Source organism: Schistocerca serialis, chromosome 9 (genome assembly GCF_023864345.2).
Source record: "Schistocerca serialis cubense isolate TAMUIC-IGC-003099 chromosome 9, iqSchSeri2.2, whole genome shotgun sequence".
Taxonomy (NCBI): Eukaryota; Metazoa; Arthropoda; class Insecta; order Orthoptera; family Acrididae; genus Schistocerca; species Schistocerca serialis.
The window spans coordinates 348019542-348040268 of NC_064646.1; positions in this window are offsets into that span (position 1 = coordinate 348019542).

Sequence of the window (20727 nt, forward strand, 5' to 3'; positions counted from 1 at the left end):
ATATGCTCTTACTTTGTTCATTAAACGACTGTGGGGAACTGTATCGAACGCCTTGGGAAGTCAAGAAACACGGCATCTACCTGGGAACCCGTGTCTATGGCCCTCTGAGTCTCGTGGACGAATAGCGCGAGCTGGGTTTCACACGATCGTCTTTTTCGAAACCCATACTGATTCCTACAGAGTAGATTTCTAGTCTCCAGAAAAGTCATTATACTCGAACATAATACGTGTTCCAAAATTCTACAGCTGATAAACGTTAGAGATATAGGTCTGCAATTCTGCACATCTGTTAGACTTCCCTTCTTGAAAACGGAGATGACCTGTGCCCTTTCCCAATCCTTTGGAACGCTACCCTCTTCTGGAGACCTACGGTACACCGCTGCAAGAAGGGGGGCAAGTTCCTTCGAGTACTCTGTGTAAAATCGAACTGGTATCCCATCAGGTACAGCGAGCCTCCTGCATAAAAGGAGGCTGCGTGTATTGCGATGGCTGCAGAGAAGCAGTAACAGGAGAGCGTGCCGGTCACCTGAGCTGAGTGCCTTCAAAAGTGGACTGGTCACTGGATGTCACCTGCGTAACAAATCCATTAGAGGCGTTTCAGCATTTCTAAAGCCGCCGAGTCAACAACTGGTGGTGTGGCCGTGTATTGGAAACGCGAAAGAACAACCACAGTTAAAACTAGACCAGACAGACCTCACGTGCTGACGGGCAGGGACTGTCGAGCATTGCGGAGGGTGGTTGTAAAAATTCGCATGAAATCAGTGGAAGCAACCACTCGTGAATTCCAAATTACTACCAGTAGTCCAACTAACGCACTGACTGTGCGTTGGGAGTTAGACGGAGTGAAGTACAACTGTTGGAAAGCTCCTCATAAGCGACACATTTATGCAGTCAGTGTCATCGAATCTCGGGGTCAATGATCGGTATATATTTTCCTTATGTTTACATTTGTTTAGTGTCAACTCCAGCTAGTGGACGAGTTAAGTTAACCCGGATTAATTGGTGTTACAGGAGAGTTACATTCAGTTTTTAATAACACCTTATCTATGTAAATGGTATGCCATGATGACGTTTATGAACAATTCTTGAAGGAGAATTGTATTACCAAATAAGAAAAAAAGACGCTGTTCGTGTCTTCGCAACGAACTAAGTTACAAGAAAGGCCGTCATGCTGGTTAATGTCCCCCTTGTAACTAAACAACATTTCTTTGATACATTTTTTACTTTGCTTCTGTCCAAATAGTTATTGGGTGTGGTCAAATAAATGGGGAACCCTCTATATCAATAGGATACATGCAACGCCAGAAAACTGTATCGAATGTCTGGAAGGTCTGCAGAATGTCGATGCCTCGTGCAAAGACTGGTGGCCGATCCCCGAAGTAAACAGATTTCGCATATTGCGAATTAATGGTTGGAAATACCAAGTATCATTCGGCAACACTTAACACCCGCCCGTGTAGCATAGTGCGCACTGCAGCACGAGTCAGACCGGCGTTAACGACCGTGGTCGGTGCACCGGCCAATCTGAGTGTGGCTTTTAGGCGACTTCACACGCTATTTTAAGCAAATGCTGAACTGGTCCCCAGTATCCATCTCAGAAAATAAGATACACGAACACTTAAAATACGATCATAATCAGAATAATGCTTACATAATTCAGAGACAGATTGCCTAAGGTAACTGACGACTGCGATGACGGGAAGGTCAAAGTTTTATAAAATAAATTTGCCGGATCTTGAGTACAGTGGACCCCTTACTAAACAGTATTAACGGCAAGTTAAAGAAGTATAAGAGGAAGGAGGAGGAAGCGATGGAGAAGGAAAAATCAATTATATTTATTGACTACTAGCCTTTTTCCTGCAGTTTAGCCCGAGTATGCATTCAACACATATATGGAATGCACCTCTCTCTCCCCATCTTAGCATCCAGATCTTCCTCCTTATGTCTATCAACCTCATACTCCCACCTTTATCTTTCATTTCTCCTTCTCACTCATTTTGTCTCTCCATCTCCATGTCCACTTCCTCATCTCCCTTTTCGACCTGTCCACTACTCCTCTACATCTTCCACCTGCCATTTGCATCTCCCCCTCCTCTCTTGCCTCTATCTACTTCCTCCTCCTTATCATTCTCATCATCCATGCTCATAGACGCGTGTAGGCCCTACAATACAGTTCAATAGAGCAGACTGATGCTACTCCCACAACATGCATTTCATGCAGGGGCTTGAAAATAATTTATCTACTCCTGACATAAAGGCTGCCGTGAAAAGTCTGTCAACAGAACTTGCCTGTCATGCAGAGCATTCTACATGTCAGAGCCTGGGAAACTGTTCCTTGCCCCTGACATTTATGCTGCCCTGCAAAGCAGGTTGCTTTGGCAGGCCAATGCTGTTACATAACAACATGCCTGTTGTGCAGGGGTTTGGGAGGCAATCCCAGCTATACATATATACTCACATACACTCCACTTAATGTATATAACAGATGTATAGCTGGAAACAGATAAAAATGTGAAGTATGTGGAAGTATATATTTGGAGGGATCTAAGACGGAATGCCCATATAAAAAAGGTAGGAAAAGTAGATGCCAGACTGATATTCATAGGAGAAGCAACTCATCCACAAAATGAGTGTCACACAAAAGACTCATTAGCCAGTTCTTATATATGGATAGTCAGTCCAGATTCTTAACAAGTAGGATTAATAAAAGAGACAGAAATGTCCAAAGATGAGTGGCACATGCTATAACAGGCTTGCTTTGTGAGTGTGAGATCGTTGGAGAGATGTTCATAAACCTCCACTGTTAGACACTATACGAGAGGAATTGTTTATCATTAAGAAACTTACTGTTAAAATTCTGTGAGAATATGGACCAAGAAGGGCCAGGCAACATATAACTTCCTGCCACATATGTCTTGCGAGACATATGCCATGACGAAAATATCGGAGATATCTGAGCTCCCACGCAAGTTTGTAGACAGTCATTCTTCCCACGTCCTTCTTGCGAATGGAGCAGGAAAGGGTGAAATGGCAGTTGTATCACAAATAGCTTACGCCATACACCGTCAAATGGTTTGCTGTGTATAAATGTAGATGTACATGTTGAGCTCCAAGTATCAGCCAAAATATATGGCGTCAGCATTAAGCTTCAACATCATGGATACTGGTCACAAAACAAGCAAAATTTTAAGTTATGCTCATATCATTACCAGATAAAACACGTCGCTACAGGCTTCGAACCTCCGGTCATAGTCAAGCGAACATTTATAACTATTTACGTGCATTTAGTTACACTTTAAGTGTGACATCCTGTAGATTATTGCTATATTTCGCTCTTGGTATTCAAGGGATGAAGGCTGCCTAATGGACTGATGGTCAAAGTGAAATTTGTGGAAACTGGCGTCCAGGGTATGATCTTCATACTGTTCTTCATCACTCTTGCCACCCGCACAAGTTGTATGACAACGTTTCAGTGGTCTGAAGTTGTCTGTTAAGGAGCAGACAACGTTTGTGTTATAAGTTTCGATACAACCACTTACTAACAACAGCCTTACAGCATACATATTTCCTTGATGTAACAGTCAATTACGGTTTAAAACAACAGCAAAATTCATAAACATAACAGACCTGTAGAAATGAAGTGGTAGTAGCACACAAGAGTGTATTTTGAAATACTGTGAGGTACACTCCTGGAAATGGAAAAAAGAACACATTGACACCGGTGTGTCAGACCCACCATACTTGCTCCGGACACTGCGAGAGGGCTGTACAAGCAATGATCACACACACGGCACAGCGGACACACCAGGAACCGCGGTGTTGGCCGTCGAATGGCGCTAGCTGCGCAGCATTTGTGCACCGCCGCCGTCAGTGTCAGCCAGTTTGCCGTGGCATACGGAGCTCCATCGCAGTCTTTAACACTGGTAGCATGCCGCGACAGCGTGGACGTGAACCGTATGTGCAGTTGACGGACTTTGAGCGAGGGCGTATAGTGGGCATGCGGGAGGCCGGGTGGGCGTACCGCCGAAGTGCTCAACACGTGGGGCGTGAGGTCTCCACAGTACATCGATGTTGTCGCCAGTGGTCGGCGGAAGGTGTACGTGCCCGGCGACCGGGGACCGGACCGCAGCGACGCACGGATGCACGCCAAGACCGTAGGATCTTACGCAGTGCCGTAGGGGACCGCACCGCCACTTCCCAGCAAATTAGGGACACTGTTGCTCCTGGGGTATCGGCGAGGACCATTCGCAACCGTCTTCATGCAGCTGGGCTACGGTTCTGCACACCGTTAGGCCGTCTTCCGCTCACGCCCCAACATCGTGCAGCCCGCCTCCGGTGGTGTCGCGACAGGCGTGAATGGAGGGACGAATGGAGACGTGTCGTCTTCAGCGATGAGAGTCGCTTCTGCCTTGGTGCCAATGATGGTCTTATGCGTGTTTGGCGCCGTGCAGGTGAGCGCCACAATCAGGACTGCATACGACCGAGCCACACAGGGCCAACACCCGGCATCATGGTGTGGGGAGCGATCTCCTACACTGGCCGTACACCACTGGTGATCGTCGAGGGGACACTGAATAGTGCACGGTACATCCAAACTGTCATCGAACCCATCGTTCTACCATTGCTAGACCGGCAAGGGAACTTGCTGTTCCAACAGGACAATGCACGTCCGCATGTATCCCGTGCCACCCAACGTGCTCTAGAAGGTGTAAGTCAACTACCCTGGCCAGCAAGATCTCCGGATCTGTCCCCCATTGAGCATGTTTGGGACTGGATGAAACGTCGTCTCACGCGGTCTGCACGTCCAGCACGAACGCTGGTCCAACTGAGGCGCCAGGTGGAAATGGCATGGCAAGCCGTTCCACAGGACTACATCCAGCATCTCTACGATCGTCTCCATGGGAGAATAGCAGCCTGCATTGCTGCGAAAGGTGGATATACACTGTACTAGTGCCGACATTGTGCATGCTCTGTTGCCTGTGTCTATGTGCCTGTGGTTCTGTCAGTGTGATCATCTGATGTATCTGACCCCAGGAATGTGTCAATAAAGTTTCCCCTTTCTGGGACAATGAATTCACGGTGTTCTTATTTCAATTTCCAGGAGTGTATTTGTTTGGTTAAATTCAAAGATGAGAACAATAAAGAAAAATTATATAGAAGCCAGAAATGTAACTACCGATAAATCAGTAGGTGACGGATTCGAAAACACTACAGACAACGTGATCAAGCCTAATTTTGATTAAATTGGGTTATGACTTTCTTCAGTGCGCCACCTCAAACTGACTCATACTGTATTTCACTCAGCCTTAGTGTGGCACAGAAAAGACTGAGGTGTTTAGCCACAAAACATAAAAATCTTGTGACACTTACTCAGTGAAGTGAACAGTTTAATGGATTATAAAATTAGCTTGCAAAACAAACCGAAATCATGTTTGCTTAAAAACTAGTGTGTGTGTGTGTGTGTGTGTGTGTGTGTGTGTGTGTGTGTGTGTGTCACAGAGGTCATTGACAGTGAAACTAAGTATATGTAAAGTTATCATAACATAAATTTGAGTTTTTGAGTTTCTATTACTATTTGTCTCAGTGATTTCGAAATGACACAGTTGAGTAGTATTTAGTTTTTAAACATAATAATTTTCATAAATTATAATCTGTTTTAGACATTATTATTTCATGGAGTTTAGAGATGTGGGATTTTGTCTAGGAAAAATGCGAATTTTCTTTCAAATAAATTGAACGCGAAATGATATATGGTTGAAAACGGTATGCCTCAGAGGTTCCAAACTGAAACCACCTCCTTAAAACGATTTATTGTCTACAATTTGCCAGTTACTTCTTGTATTCGTTGTTTACAATGATAATAAGTATTAACTTTATAAAAAATTAGAATATTTTTTCATATTGTGGGGGCTCAACGCATTAATAAAATGAACTATAATTCTAAAACCGTTTCGTCACATATTTCAGCGAGAAATTTCAAGTTTGATCCATGAAGCATGCAGATAACTGAACTAGACATGTCTGAAAATGAAGATACAATTTTGGCCCACTGACAGATGCCTTATTATTTGGGGACATGAAGTCAACCAATGGCTGTAAATGATCTCCAAGTAACCAAACACAACCATTCCCAATCAGTGATCGGTTCAGCTGGACCAGAGGACACAGTCCATTACACGTAAATACAGCCCACACCATTATGGAGCCAGCGCCATCTTGCACAGTGTCTTGTTGACAACTTGGATTCGTGGCTTCGTGGGGCCTGCGCCACACTCAAACCCTACCACCAGTTCCTACCAACTGAAATCGGGACTCATCTTACCAGGACACGGTCTTCCAGTTGTCTAGGGTCCACCCGATGAAGTTATGTGCTCAGCTGAGGCATTGCAGGAGATGTCGTGCAAGTAAGAAAGGCACAGGTGTCAGTTGTCAGCTGCCATAGCCCATTAACGACAAATTTCGCCTCACTGACCTAACGGATACGTTCACCGAACGTGCCACATTGATTTCTGCGGTTATTTAATGCAATGTTGCTTGTCTGGTATCACCGACAACTCTACGCACACGCCGCTGCTCTCGATCGTTAAGTGAAGGCGGTCGTTCACTGCGTTGTCCGTGGTGGGAGGTAATGCCTGAAATTTGGTACTCCTGGCACACTCTTGACACAATGGACCTAGGACTATTGAATTCGCTAACGATTTCCGAAATGGAATGTCCCATGCGCCTAGCTCCAACCATCATTCTGCATTAAAAGTCTGTTAATTTCCGTTTTGTGGCCGTAATCACGTCAGAAACCTTTCCATATGAATCACCTAAGTGGAAATGAGAGCTCCGCCAATGCACTGCCCTTTTATACCTAGTGTACGGGATATTACCACACCACTATATGTGCATATTGCTATCCCATGAATTTTGTCACCTCAGTGAATATCCGTCAGAGGGCAGCGCCGAATCTCGGGGAATACTGACAAGGGAACCTCCCCATCGCACCCCCCTCAGATTTAGTTATAAGTTGGCACAGTGGATAGGCCTTGAAAAACTGAACACAGATCAATCGAGAAAACAGGAAGAAGTTGTGTGGATCTATGAAAAAAAAGCAAAATATACAAACTGAGTAGTCCATGTGCAACATAAGCAACATCAAGGATAATTTTTGGCGCAGGAGCGCCGTGGTCCCGTGGTTAGTGAGAGCACCTGCGGAACGAGAGGTCCTTAGTTCAAGTCTTCCCTCAAGTGAAAATTTTAATTCTCTATTTTCGTAAAGTTATGATCTGTCCGTTCGTTCATTGACGTCTCTGTTCACTGTAATAAGTTTAGTGTCTGTGTTTTCGCGACCGCACCGCAAAACCGTGCGATTAGTAGACGAAAGGACGTGCCTCTCCAGTGGGAACCGAAAAGATTTGATCGCAAGGTCATGGGTCAAACGATTCCTCCACAGGAAAACACGTCTGATATATTCTATACGACAATGGTGACGGCATGTGCTTCAAATGACAGGAATATGTTGTCGACCCACGTAACTTGTACACTTGGCGAATGGGTAAAAAGATTCTTCTACCTTGCCCGATTTAGGTTTTCTTGTGGATGTGATAATCACTCCAAAATGTGATGAAAACATAAGAGTTTGTTACATAAACTGCAACAAATGAATGCAACAGTTTCACAATCGCAGTTTTCCCTGTACTCTGTCAAAACATATGTTTTTAACGTTTTCAAATTTTTCCGTATGTAGACCGTCAAATCCTGCATATGTGCAAGCAAATCTGAACATGTCCTGGAATTTTGGAGAGCGAAGTTGATTATGTGTGAGTGCCTGAACTTTGATAATTATCTGAAAACAGAAAATTAAACTTTTTACTCGAGGGTAGACTTGAACCAAGTACCTCTCGTTCCGCAGGTGCTCACGCTAACCACGGGACCACGGCGCTCCTACGCTCAGATTATCCTTGATGTTGCCTATCTTCCGCATGGACTACTCAGTTTGTATATTTTGCTTCTTTTTTTTCATAGTTCCATACAACTTCTTCCTGTTTTCTCGACTGATCTGTGTTCAGTTTTTCAAGGCCTATCCACTGTGCCAACTTATAACTAAATCTGAGGGGGGTGCGATGGGGAGGTTCCCTTGTGAGAGCAATTCGTCTCGCACATAGTGACTGTGAGGATAACGATTCGGCGAGACAGTGGCCTTCAGGCAGTGCAGTACGCTATCTCTCACTCCCAGACAGTGTTCATCGCGATGACACAATCATGACCACGCCACTTCATAGCTATGTCGCTGCGTGTAGGGCACAGCACACACTGATACCATATGAATCACGCAGATCTCCTTGGCTGTCGCATCTGACAACTGGCTGATAATACACCAGGGTTACTGCACACATCCAGCTACTGATTACTAGATACCTCGGTAATTTGCTGTTACCCACCTTTAGAAGGCAATCACGCCAAGGATCCGCGCTGCTGAAGTGCACGTGACGTATAAATTCCTGGCGTTCATCACTGTACTGGCTTAACAGTCCCTCTATTACATTTTTCTTCTGATGGGCGGGGTTTTGCGGTGCACGGAGTGGTTATAATTAAACTATCGCTACTTGAGAAGCCTCCATGAAAAACGAGTGATCGTAGCACAAAGACACTTTCTGCAAACATTTGTAAGGACACGCAGGAGCGATATAACGAATAAACCACTGACAGAAACACATTTTAATTTCCACGTGAGAGGGTAACATTTGTTAATTTGGTACCATGTTTCGGTTATATGTTAAAAACGTTCCTCGCCGGCAGCGGTGGCGGTGCGGTTCTAGGCGCTCCAGTCCGGAGCCGCGCTGCTGCTACGGTCGCAGGTTCGAATCCTGCCTCGGGCATGGATGTGTGTGATGTCCTTAGGTTAGTTAGGTTTAAGTAGTTCTAAGTTCTGGGGGACTGATGACCACAGCAGTTGAGTCCCATAGTGCTCAGAGCCATTTGAACCAGCCAAAAACGTTCCTCAGTGAGACGAAAATCTGCATCCACGACGGCCTGGAACCGCACAAGCGATTACTCTACTGTTACCAGAGACAACAGTGAACTATAGAACGTTCAGTTGTCGTGACACAGCTGGTGCACTTCTTGAAGATCCCACACTGCATTCCAGCATTCTCAGCCACGGCAACAGAAACTTATTCAACAATTTGTGGCGCAATTTGCCGTCAGCCACTCCCAGAAGCAATTCCTAAATCGCCACTTGATTCGAACCTCCGATTCATGTCCTTCGACCTCTCCATATTCCTTTAATGAGTCGACACTCGGGAACAGCAACCAGCAGCTCTGTAATTGTCGTTTTAATAAAACAGCTTTACGAGTAAAACCCTTCTCGTCTTATCTAGACGCCGGCTGTTGTGCCCGAGCGGTTCTAGGCGCTTCAGTCGGGAACGGCGCTGCTTCTACGGTCGCAGGTTCGAATCCTGTCTCGGGCATGGATGTGTGTGATGTCCTTAGGTTAGTTAGGTTTAAGTAGTTCTAAGTCTAGGGGACTGATGACCTCAGATGTTAAGCTCCACAGTGCTTCGAGCCATTTCTTATCCAGACTCATGTTGACTGTACGCAACTTGTGTTTCTACTATACGTCGCCGTACCAGTACCGGCGCCTAACGGCAAGGCATGACACAAGAAGCGAACCATTCTGAAAATGTAGCCGTAATAATGCGTGAATAATGACACATAAAATCCTTTATTGAAAGTCCTGATACCACAACCTCACTTACTTTTTCAGCTTGCATAATTAAGCTACTACCTATACTGGAAATTACAGTTGCAACGTCGTGAAGAAGGCATGCAAAAGACGCCAGATCGCCATAAAGCGCGCTACGTGCTTGGATATGAAGATCATAGCGTGTCAGCGTAACAGCATAAACACACATAAAAATTATGTATATATGTTCCACATCTCACGGTAAACCACTCGACCGATTTTGACGAAAGTTAATACACATATCACTTACTGTCTGAAAAGAATCGTTGCGGCATAAGAATCACCTTGCTATCAAAAAGGGTAGGCTGAAAAAGAAGTGCAGCCCACGCATCCTTTATCTGAGAATGAGAGCACTTAGTAACTTGCAACAAACTTTACACATGATTTCAAACCTTTAACAAACTTTTGTCGCTCACAACCTATACAAAACTGTGAATGGAAAAAGTTTATCGCTTAATGCATTTTCGTTGTTCATGCAATAAAACTGGCACATCAGGTATGACGTTTTAACTTACTAGTGACTGTACTGCCAACATATTTTGCAGTTAGTATTCACATGCACCACTGGATGATTCTGCAAAATTACATCATTGTACGACACATACTTCAGGTGATATGATTTCGTAAACATTGAGTATGTAACACTTTAAGCCGGGCATCTGTCAGTAAACTAAGTGGCCGCGTTGTTGTCGAGCACCGAGTAACCAGTTGTGGGATATCGATCTATTCAGTTGACTTTTTACACTCTCGATTGGCGAATAATACGTAAAACTGAAATGACAACCTTCTATATGCCATCTGCTATAATTATATTTACTTAATGTCATAGTAGTTAACTTGTATTAATCCCAATTAGCAACGAAACATGACATGCCATATTTACTGACATGTTCGAAAGTATGCAATAATCTAAAACTGATTCAACCTAGTGCGATATTGATCCCAACTCGTAAATTACCAACTCAGTTACAATATAATAGAAGCAGAACTGAAACTGACGTTACATAATTTGCGAAGATACTTGTTACAAAAGTAACTATCTTTTTAAGAATTCATATTTCATCGGTAAGCCTAGGTGACCCAGAATCCGCGATGCATGTCATATTTTGTGAAACTAGAGGGACTGAGGTTTTGTTGTGACATAGAATACTCAAATTGCGTCGTAATTCAAGACTCAACTGATTTGTGGTCTTGTTAACACCAAAATTCTTTTTAGATTTCTACATCGTTAAATTAATGAACAACAATGATAATGTGAGAATGAACTAACACTCTGAAGAAACTGACTTTAAATCGGACGGGTGTATCTGTCGAATATGTTTTCAAAACAACTTCTTGGCCAAACTTGTACTATAGACAACAGGAACTGAGAAATTACATTTTCATAAGTAATCGCGACTACAACAATATGTACTTTCTTCAAGAAAATCGGTAGGATCTGAATAATTTTTAACGAATGCTGTTTTCTGTTAATCACCTGCGTAAGAAGATCGTATTGTAGTAGATAAATTGAAACTAGCAATACTGCTACGACTCCAACGCTTTGACACAGAAAGTCACTTACTATTAGGATGAGTTAATGACCAAGCGTGAATGTAGTGTATTCTGTATATCGAAGTATTCTTAATAGAATGCACAATGTATCATCGGACTGTAATTTACCAGTGAATAAATGAATATTCGCAACAAAATTTACGGTCAGTGTTTTTATACAAGAGACAGCAGAGAATATTAAAAATTTTCTACACAGCAAAACAGATGATCCTAGGATAACTCACAACACAATTTCAGTTTGGAGAAGATCAACAACACGCGAGATATGTGAAGTTTTATTTTGAACCCTCCGATCAAGAATTTTTGATGTTGTAGCGCTTATCTCAAGTGAAATGTGAGCGCATGTACAGATTTGTGGCAGGAGTGTCTAAGGATGTTTCAAGCAGCCGAACTTAACCTAGTAATCTAGAAGATTTCTTTGAATTGAAAGGGACAGCCATTTAGAGGACTGAAAATTTAGATGGTTCAAATGGCTCTGAGCACTATGGGATTTAACATCTGAGGTCATCAGTCCCCTAGACGTTGAACTACTTTAACCTAAATAACCTAAGGACATCACACACATCCACGCCCGCGGCAGGATTCGAACCTGTGACCGTAGCACCAGCGCGGTTCCGGACTGAAGGGCCTAGAACCGCTCGACCACAGCGACCGGCTGTAGATTTATTATTTTAGTCCTATTTATACAGCTCACAGGTCCCATTTATGCACCTCAGTTTGGATTGCTATGCGCTAAATAAAATAAAGAACCCACAAATTCAATCATGTATTCTTCCGACTACGCTGTATACGCTCAGAGACTACAGAAACTAAAATTCCGTTATTTTCTATCTTTTCTGGTGTTGCAGTTTTAAAGGCCAGCGGTGGCAACACAAACAAATCTACAAAACGTGTCCGGTGTGGCCAGCAGCGTCACAAGGTCGCGATCTCTGTGAAGTACGAAACGTAATGTATATATAGCAGATAGTTTTCTTCGGTACTGGCTCTGAGATTAAGAGCCAGCTGTGGTAACGAGCTGGACACACAACAGGCCGCAGCTGTCGTCCGGCGTGTGGTGCGGGCTGCGGGCTCTCGCGTGTTTATATTCCGGCCTGCGGACGGCGCGGCGGCGGCTGCGACAAAGCGGCTGTCAGCTGCGACTGACAGCGGCCCGCTTACGCCGAGGTACAGTCGCGCCAAACACCTGCCACCCTCTCTCCCACTACAGTGGCGCGGCCGCTAACTGTCTGCTGCAGGGGTGTGCAGACCATCGTGAACACCCTGCTAGCAGCGGTAGTCACGAAAATTTAATTGTAGGGTTACCGTAAAGATGTTCAGGATCTGCAACCAAATGAGCCCACTGAGCATTGTCTCCACACTTCCATACTTTTGTGAACTTGGACACCACGCCACAGTGTGCGTACACCGATACAAAAAGGTCTATATCTACATGTACATACATACTCTGCAATCCACCATACGGTGCGTGGCTCAGGGTACCCTGTACCACAACTAGCATCTTCTCTCCCTGTTCCACTCCCAAACAGAACGAGGAAAAAATGACTGCCTATCTGCCTCTGTACGAGCCCTACTCCCTCTTATCTTTGTGGTCTTTCCGCGAAATATAAGTTGGCGGCAGTAAAATTGTACTGCAGTCAGCCTCAAATGCTGGTTCTCTAAATTTCCTCAGTAGCGATTCACGAAAAGAACGCCTCCTTTCCTCCAGAAACTCCCACCCGAGTTCCTGAAGCATTTCCGTAACACTCGCGTGATGATCAAACCTACCAGTAACAAATCTAGCAGCCCGCTTCTGAATTGTTTCTATGTCCACCCTCAATCCGACCTGATAGGGATCCCAAGCGCTCGAACAGTACTCAAAAATAGGTCGTATTAGTGTTTTATAAGCGGTCTCCTTTACAGATGAACCACATCTTCCCAAAATTCTACCAACGAACCGAAGACGACCATCCGCCTTCCCACAACTGCCATTACATGCTTGTCCCACTTGATATCGCTCTGCAATGTTACGCCCAGATATGTAATCGACATGACTGTGTCAAGCGCTACACTGCTAATGGAGTAGTCAAACATTACGGGATTCTTTTTCCTATTAATCTGCATTAATTAACATATATCTATATTTAGAGTTAGCTGACATTCTTTACACCAACCAAAATCCCATCCAAGTCATCTTGTATCCTCCTACAGTCACTCAACGACGACAGCTTCCCGTACACCACAGCATCATCAGCAAACAGCCGCACATTGCTATCCACCCTATCCAAAAGATCATTTATGTAGATAGAAAACAACAGCGGACCTACCACACTTCCCTGGGGCACTCGAGATGATACCCTCACCCCCGATGAACACTCACCATCGAGGGCAACGAACTGGGTTCTATCACTTAAGAAGTCTTCGAGCCACTCACATACTTGGGAACCAATCCCATATGCTCGTACCTTAGTTAGGAGTCTGTAGTGGGGCACCGAGTCAAACGCTTTCCGGAAGTATAGGAATATGGCATCCGTCTGATACCCTTCATCCATGGTACGCAAGATATCATGTGAGAAAAGGGCGAGTTGCGTTTCGCAGGAGCGATGCTTTCTAAAGCCGTGCTGATGCATTGACTGCAACATGATACGGGATGGAGATCAGTGGTGGCGTAGCGAGGGCATGGGGGCGGTAGGGGGGCCCAAAGGTGTCTGTCATGCTCTGAATGCCACTTTCAGAGGGACGCAAAATGGCCTCCAAGACACACAAGATTTTCCGGAAAATATGTTATCATTATTACAGTAAATTTTATATATTATATTATGTGTTATGTGTTTCTGGAGGGGGAGGGGATGCCAATGAAGTGTAGTGTCGTACCGTGGGCGCCATTGGTGGGGAGGGTACCGAAGTGTCGTACCCCGGGCAGCGTTATGTTCGCTACGTCACTGGTGGTGATGGAACTGTTATTGCTGCTTCAGACTGTTGGCGCAGCACAGCCTCTTGGTGCAGAAGTTGGGAGACCTGTCTTGGTGCCAATTCTCCGAACAAGGGAGGAATTAGTGCCCCTCCATTTCGCTGTGGCTCCAACACAAAATTCAAAAGTAACGGCCACATTATGGATTTGCGCCATCTTGTGTACTTTTAATTAAATAGTTAACGTGAATATTACTTCGCCACAGTCATTCGACAGCCCTCCCATTTGGTGATATCCATTGGCCACAGAAAATTAATCTTCTTATATAAAATGATTGATTTATTTTAGTAACCAGCGGCAGCTGGTTATCGTGTGCTGATGTGCTACACAACACTGTAAATATCACTCTGAAACTATACCATTTCTCTTCGAATATAAGCCAGAAATCGCACTAAAATTACACCATTTCTCTTCAAATATGAGCTGGAAACTGCACTAACATGCGCATAAAATGGAGGAAAGCTTGTGTAGCGCTCCCTTCGCGGCAACTAGAAACCCGTGTCGACTGCTGAATGATGGTCAACTGCACTATGATCAACTCAGAGAAGGGACGAAGCAGTCTGTTTTCGCCTGTGCATGCTGTGATATGACGTTATCCTTTCGAACACTGTGGGTACTATGCTGCTCACAGCACCAGGTCGGTATTTTTCCTTCAAATTATGTGGAGCATACCGTGTAAACGTAGAGTATGGGGGATTTTTGAGGAGCCGTTGTTGTAACACCGTCGTGGCTGAGAACACTGACTTGCAGTTTGTCGACTCCAGTTCGATTCTCACTATTACCAATACTTTTTCCATTTTATTTCATTCCTCACAATTTTGAATAATGAATTATAAAATTTAAACATATTTAAAGAGTTCAGTTTGTATACGGAGCCGGCCGCAGTGACCGAGCTGTTCTAGGCGCTTGTCTGGAACCGTGCGACCACTACGGTCGCAGGTTCGAATCCTTCTCGGCATGGATGTGTGTGAAGTCTTTAGGTTAGTTAGGTTTAAGTAGTTCTAAGTTCTAGGGGACTGATGACCTCAGATGTTAAGTCCAATAGTGATCAGAGCCATTTAAACCATTTTTTGTATACGTAAAATTAACATGTTCAATTTAGTTATTATTAGTACCTTTCTAAGGCAAAAGCCTATAGGCCATCACATTGCAGCACATGGTAAAATATTGCACGTGCCACCACTACGAATGACTTTTTAATCAGTTTTAATTTTAAAATCAACAGCCTCAGTTGCACAGATTACCTAGATTTACCTAGCTTTCAGTCGGGATAACCCAACCTTCTTCAGAATAAAAATAGCTACCGTTTGTCCATAGTGGACATCGTCAAGCTAAAACTACAAATCCGTAAATTATCGTCAGACTGTAAAAACTTATCTGAAACAGCCTCAGCCCCACTTCGCCACCGCGATGCGGCAGCCACGAGTACTGTACTCCAACTGAGGCTTGTGATTTTAAAATTAAAATTAATATTTATACAGTTGCTGACAGGGCCACGAAATGTTGAAAATATTTAAGTTCTTACCTGCCGACTTTTTAATCAACTAGCAGTCAGTTCCACGATTACTATCAATTAACTCGACATTTTGCAATCAACTCGAATCTGCAATTGAAATTAAGAAGTAATTCAGCTCTCTTTCTTCGTGACCGGAAATGGGCATGGCAGCAGTCATGGCTTCGCCAGGTGCACTGTACGCCTCTGAAAAGTCTCTGCATCACACCAGAGGACTGGAATCCCACACACCCGCAACCTGTCACGAGACCAGCTAGACGCAGGCTGTTCCAACCGAGCTCCAGGGAGCCGGAGCGCTCCGGAGCGCCCACTGCGGCAGCTCGGAGCCCGCGTGGAGGGGGAAAGCGAACTCACTGCCCCCTGGCCGCATGCAGCCGCAACTGACGCAATAATCCGTGTTCAGTGACAGCTATGACTAGCCGCGGGAGCCCTGTACCTCTATTGGAGGATACCTTTCTATTCATTGAGAGGTATGGTCGTCCGCAATGTCTTGTATGTCATAAAGTATTTAATTCTGCAAAGAGGTACAATATACAACGACATAATACCCGTCTTCACGCAGCGCACTACGATCAGGTAGAAGGCGTTGCACGCAGAGAACTGGTAGCCAGGCTTAAGAACGACATACTAGGAGACGTAAGTTCAAAAACGGTTTCGTAATACGGAGGGTATCAAAACATGCAACATAGTTCGTGATCTGTAATGCGTTTACAATTTTCGGGTGAATGAGAGCCGAGAAAACACTACTGAATCTGCAAATCGAGCAAGCTACAGGGTCGCTCACATCATTGCGACAAGTGGTAAGCCGTTTTCGGTGGGACCACTCGTAAAATCGTGCATGGTAGCAGTTGCAGAATGTCTGTTTCCAAGGGAGGTGCAGGCAATTGAAGGGGTTTTCCTCTCGAAGCAAACAATGTCTCGTCGAATACTGTACATGGCAGCGGATTTAGACACACAGCTCTGGAAAAAGGCGGAGAACTTTGTTGCATATTCGCTAGCGCTTGACCAAAGCACCGACATATCGGACTGTGCTCAGCTTGCAGTCTTTGTTCGTGGCATCGACATGGAGCTGCAAGTAACTGAAGAACTCTTGGATGTGGTACCACTGGATTACACCGCAACAGGACGTGACGTTTTTGAAGCTGTTTGTGAATCAGTGGACAATATGAATTTGCCGTGGGATAAGCTCCATTCTGTAGCGACGGAGGGTGCACCACAAATGATCGGGCGTCACCAAGGTTTTGCTTTTCGTTTGAAAAATAAACTCAGGGACGGATTCGGGAAAGACATTTTGACTCTTCATTGTTTTATTCACCAAGAGGCACTGTGTGCTGAAACAGTAGAGCTAGGTGGCGTAATGAAATGTGTGAATTTTTTGCGGCGTCACGGTATGAATCATCGCCAATTCAAAGCATTCCTGAAAGATATGGAAGCGGGGTATGGGGATATACCTTACCACAGTACAGTTCGTTGGCTGAGTCGCGGAAAAATTCTTGATGTTTTCTTTGCCATTCTTGAGGAAATATCCCTTTTTCTCGAAATGAAAGGGGAAGAAATGCGCCGGCCGCGGTGGTCTCGCGGTTAAGGCGCTCAGTCCGGAACCGCGCGACTGCTACGGTCGCAGGTTCGAATCCTGCCTCGGGCATGGATGTGTGTGATGTCCTTAGGTTAGTTAGGTTTAAGTAGTTCCAAGTTCTAGCGGACTGATGACCACAGAAGTTAAGTCGCATAATGCTCAGAGCCATTTGAACCATTTTGAAGAAATGCGTTGTCTGAAAGTTATAAAATGGATATCAGGCCTGGCGTTCCTAGCTGACATAACTATGCATCTGAATAATTTAAATCTGTCACTGCATGGCAAAGGGCAGCTAATCGTTGACATGCACGACCAGATCAAAGCGTTCATGGAAAAGTTACGTTTATTTGACAGGCAGATGAGTTATGGACATTTAACGTTCTTCAATCGCCTTGCTTCTTTAAAACTACCTGAAGGTACTAATTTCGGCGATTACCAAGCAAAATTAAAGCAGCTCACCACGTCGTTTGAAACACGATTCCGAGACCTCACTAGTTTGGAAATGGAACTCAAGGTGTTCAGCACTCCTTTTCCAGTTTCCCCCGATGACTTGTCACTGTCACTTCAATTGGAGATTACTGATGTGTAAAATTCAACTTTGTTGAAAGAGAAGTACTACAACACGTTGGATGTGTCACGATGGTATCGTTCATTACAGCAAAAAACATTTCCCAAGCTTCACAACAATGGCGCTCAGATGATGTGCATGTTTGGATCTATGTATTGTTGTGAGCAGCTTTTCTCAGCAATGAAAAGAGTAAAAAGTAAGGAACGATCGTTTCTTCAGGATGCAACAATGAAGGCCATCCTCCGCATTAACGCTGCGAACGCTTTGACGCCTGATATTTCCGATCTTGTAATGGAAAGAAAATGTCAAGATACAGAGGCCCAATAAATTTAGTATGCAATTTCTTGTAAAACAGTTGTTTCTTATTTATTTCCTGAACATGGTATTTCCTGGTGTAGCACGTCACCACGTCACCACGTCAGCAGCTAAGAGTATGAGGTTGTCGATCTTGTAAGACGCAGCTGGCACATCAAAACGCTTGTCTTGCCGCCTGCCTCAGCTAGCCGTGCCACGTGCCTGCGTGCTGGCCCACTTGACGTCACAGCGAGCGACGCGGCTCCCTGGAGCAGGGAGCGCTCCGCGGCCCACAACGGAGCCCACGAGCTGGAACAGCCTGCTAGAGCGTTCCCTAGTGCTAAGTTGACAGGCGCCACGTCGTTCCTCGTCGTTGGCTGACTTCGACACGCCGCAGCCGCCGCAGCCTGTTGCTGTCGTCACCGCCACACTGCCCGGACACCTCCGCTATCGTCCCTTGTCAACTGTGAGACACTTCGTCGCTGGCCGCTTGCTTATCGCCTGCAAGTCTAGCGCAGCCCATCGTCGGCGCGGCTTCGGCGCACGACCCCGAACCCACACCACTCAATATGAAGATGGTATCTGTTCTTTCGGACATGTACGCAAGAACAGATACCATCTTCATATACACTACTGACCATTAAAATTGCTACCCCACGAAGATGACGTGCTACAGACGCGAAATCTAACCGACAGGAAGAAGATGCTGTGATATGCAAATGATAAGCTTTTCAGAGCATTCACTTTGAGAAAGGTCGGATTGTAGTCTATCGAGATTACGGTTTATCGTATCCCGACATTGCTGCTCGCGTTGGCAGAGATCCAATGACTGTTAGCAGAATATGGAATCGGTGGGTTCAGGAGGGTAATACGGAACGCCGTGCTGGATCCCAACGGCCTTGTATCACTAGCAGTCGAGATGACAGGCATCTTATCCGCACGGCTGTAACGGATCGTGCAGCCACGTCTCGATCCCTGAGTCAACAGATGGTGACGTTTTCAAGACAACAACCATCTGCACGAAAAGTTGGACAACGTTTGCAGCAGCATGGAGACCGTGGCTGCGGTTACCCTTGACGCCGCATCACAGACAGGAGCGCCTGCGATGGTGTACTCAACGACGAACCTGGGTGCACGAATGGCAAAACGTCATTTTTTCGGATGAATCCAGGTTCCGCTAACAGCATCATGATGCTCGCATCCGTGTTTGGCGACATCACGGTGCACGCACATTGGAAGCGTGTATTCGTCATTGCCATACTGGTGTATCACCCAGCGTGATGGTATGGGGTGCCATTGGTTACACGTCTCGGTCACCTCTTGTTCGCATTGACGGCACTTTGTACGTTACATTTCAGATGTGTTGCGACCCGTGGCTCTACTCTTCATTCGATCCTTGCGAAACCCTACAGTGCACCAGGATAATGCACGACCGCATGTTGCAGCTCCTGTACAGGCCTTTCTGGATACAGAAAATGTTCGACTGCTGCCCTGGCCAGCACATTCTCCATATCTCTCACCAACTGAGTACGTCTGGTCAATGGTGGCCGAGCAACAGACTCGTCACAATACGCCAGTCACTACTCTTGATGAACTGTGGTATCGTGTTGAAGCTTCAAGGGCATCTATACTTGTACACGCCATCCAAGCTCTGTTTGACTCAATGCCCAGGCGTATCAAGGCCGTTATTACGGCCGGAGGTGGTTGTTCTGGGTACTGATTTCTCAAGATCTGTGCACCCAAATTGCGTGTAAATGTAATCACATGTCAGTTCTAGTATAATATATTTGTCCAATGAATGCCCGTTTATCATTTGCATTTCTTCTTGGTGTAGCAATTTTAATGACTAGTAGTGTAGTTAATGCTAAGCGACCATTGACCTCCTTCTTCTGTGCTGGATGCACACGCATTGCCCGAACTCTTACGGAACTCAGTAAGATTGTATGCCGCGAGTAATGAGTGTAATGCGCAGGGGCATTACGAATGTAGTGTGTGGACATTAAGTTGGAAATGTGGGTCTCACAGGGAGCTTGCAAGGGATAAATCCCTGCAGTCGCACTATCCTCTGTGCCTTCGGTGGCTCAGATGGACAGAGCAACTGCCACGCAAGCAGAAGATCCCTGGTGCGAGTCCCGGTCGGGGCACACATTTTCAACTGTCCCCGTTGATGTATATCAACGCCTGTCCACAGCTCAGGGCCTTCATTTAATTATCATTTCACACCACTCAACGCCGCTCACCCCCATCTGTCACCAGAAGCTTCTCACCATTTCCTTTCCTCAAGACCTGTTCCGAAACCTGACACAGTGTACCATTCACTTGAAGAGTTCTGCCTTCTCTTCGTTGGTGCACATTACACACAAGCCTTCGGTAGAATATTTTTTCATTCTTCTGACTCGTTAGATGCGGAACGCCACGAATTCCTCTCCTGCATCAGCTTTTTCATCTGAGAGCAGTACTTGCAGCCTACGTCCCCAATTATTTGTTGGATGTAATTCAATCTGTGCCATTCTATAAAGTTTTTACCCTCTACACCTGTACCATT